This window comes from Orycteropus afer, unplaced genomic scaffold (assembly GCF_000298275.1).
Source record: "Orycteropus afer afer isolate SDZICR_OR568_19922 unplaced genomic scaffold, OryAfe1.0 scaffold00627, whole genome shotgun sequence".
NCBI classification, from domain to species: Eukaryota; Metazoa; Chordata; class Mammalia; order Tubulidentata; family Orycteropodidae; genus Orycteropus; species Orycteropus afer.
In genome coordinates, this window is record NW_006922214.1 from 1,133,384 (window position 1) to 1,135,930 (window position 2,547).

Genomic DNA, 2,547 nt, shown 5'->3' on the forward strand with positions numbered 1-2,547 from the left:
GTGACTGCCCCTTCCGTGTGCCCTTCTTATCTATGCAGTCCTGTGCAGCTTTCCCTCTGTGTGACTGCTGCCCCTCTGATGTCTCATGGCTGATTGATCTATTATAGGGTGCAACTCCCTCGGGTAGATGGGTACATCTCCCTGGGGTAGGGGTTCTGCTTGTAGGTCTTTCTACTGTTGGGCCAAGAGCCAATCCACAGAAGTGGGTTCATTTTCAGGCCTGAAGGATAAGTTGGGGCCATAGTCTCGGAGATTCCACTAGATTCTATCTGACATGTAATTTTGGTCACTTTTGTGTTTTTTAATTTTGTTTTCACACTTTTCCTCCACTCTATCTAGGATCTCCAATTCTGCTCCCTTTTCAAGTGGTTGGCATGATAGCTGAGCACTATCTAGTTCTGGTCTCAGGATCATGAATGATGAGGTAGTTATGGTCTATCATATCTTTGGACTAATTGTTTCCAGATGACTTTAATTTTCTTCATTGCTCCAGAGAAGAAGATATCACTAGTTGTATCTGAGATGACCACTCAAAAGCTTTTAAAACACCAGTTGCTACTCACCAAAGTAGGATGTAGAACAAGATTCCTATATATTTGTTGTTGTTGTTGTTGTTGTTGTTATGTGCCGTTGAGTCAGACCCGACTCATAGTGACCCCTCCTTGGGTTTCCGAGGCAGTATCACTATGGAAGTAGATTGCCCCATCTTCCTTGCAAGGAGTGGCTGGTGGGTTTGAACTGCCAGCCTTCTGGTTAGCAGTCAAGTGCTTTAGGCACTACACTACCAGAACTCCTATATACTATGTTGTGCCAATTGAGCATGATATCTCCCTAGACTGTGATCTTGCATCTGTATATCTAGTGATGCTCTCTGTTAAGCTGTTTGTCTGTCTCTGAGAAGCTACTCCAACTCTGTCCTCTGTTACTTCTGTAATGTATGTGGATGATTTTATAGCACTAGTGCATATGTAAGATTATCTTCAGCCAAATCTCCCCTTGGTTTTGGGTATATTCCTGTTTGCCTACCCCCATCTGATCTCACCTGTCTATGCATTTACCCATTGGCTAGTGTTTGGTGCCATTGTTAATGCAATATTGTGCATGTAATAGTATTTTCCTCTGTTGTCCATACCTTTTGTGCATGTTTCATGTCCTCCCTATCCCCATTGTCACTGTGCTGGTCACAGACTCCTTCCATACCACCCTTCCCTTTGCCTAAATTGACATTTGACCCCCGACTAGTCCAAAATGTTGCCTCGCCCTCCCTTCCATCCCCAGTAACCAACAGAGTGTATTTCCTTCCCTGCATAAAATTTTCCTTAACTTTTTACAATAATAGACTCATACAAGATTTGTCCTTCTGTGACTGACTTATTTCATTCAGCATAACGTCCTCCAAATTTATTCATGTTGTGAGATGAGCTGTGTATTCTTCATTATTCTTTACGGTTGCATATTATTCCATTGTGTGAAAGTCTCATAATTTGGTTATCCATTCATCTATTGATGGCCATTTAGGTTGTTTCCGTCTCTTTGCTACAGTGAATTGTGCTGTGATGAACATGGTTGTGCATATGCCTATTCATGTCCTGTCTCTCACTTCTTTAGGGTATATTCCTGGTAGTAGAATTGCTGGATCAAATGGTATTTATATTTTGAATTTTTTAAGGAAACATCATACCATTTTCCACAGTGGCTGCACCATTTTACAGTCCACCAGCAGTGTGTGAGAGTTGCAATCTCTCCACACACTTGTCAGATTTTGTTGCTTTCTGTCTTATTGAACTTTGCTATTATTGCTGTGGTGAGATGATTTCTCATTATTGTTTTGATTAACTTCTCTCTAATAGCTAATGATCATGAGCATTTCCTCCTGTGTTTGTTGGCAGCCTATATACCTTCTTTAGTGAAGTGTCTGTTCATGTCCTTTGCCCATTGTTCAATCGAATTGCTTCTCTTTTCAGTGTTGAGATGTTGAAATTTTCTATAAACTTTATAGAGTTAACTCCCTTGTCAGATATGTCACAGCCAAACACTTTTTTTCCCAATCTGTAGGTTCTCTTTTGGAGAAGTCTTTTGAAGAATATAAGAATTTAATTTTTAAAAGGTCCCAGTCATTTAGTTTCTCTTTCACTGCTTGTGTATTTCAGGTTATGCTTGATAATCCATTTATACCATAAATTAGAGCCCCTATTTTTGTTTGATTAATTTTATAGTTTTGGGTTTTACATTTAAGTCTTTGATCCAACTTGAGTTAGTTTTTGTGTCTGGGGTGACATATAGGTCTTGTTTCATTTTTCTGCAAGTGGATATCCAGTTTTCCCAGCATCATTTGTTAATGAGGGTCTCTCTCCCCTATTTAATGGGTTTTGGCCTTTTGTCAAAGATCAGTTGTCCATAGGTGGATGGATCTATTTCTGGGTTTTGATTCTGTTTGGTCTATTTGTCTATTGTTGTACTAATACCACAGTGTTTTGGCTACTACTAATACCACAGTGTTTTGACTATACTATATATCATATATATATATATATATATATATATATA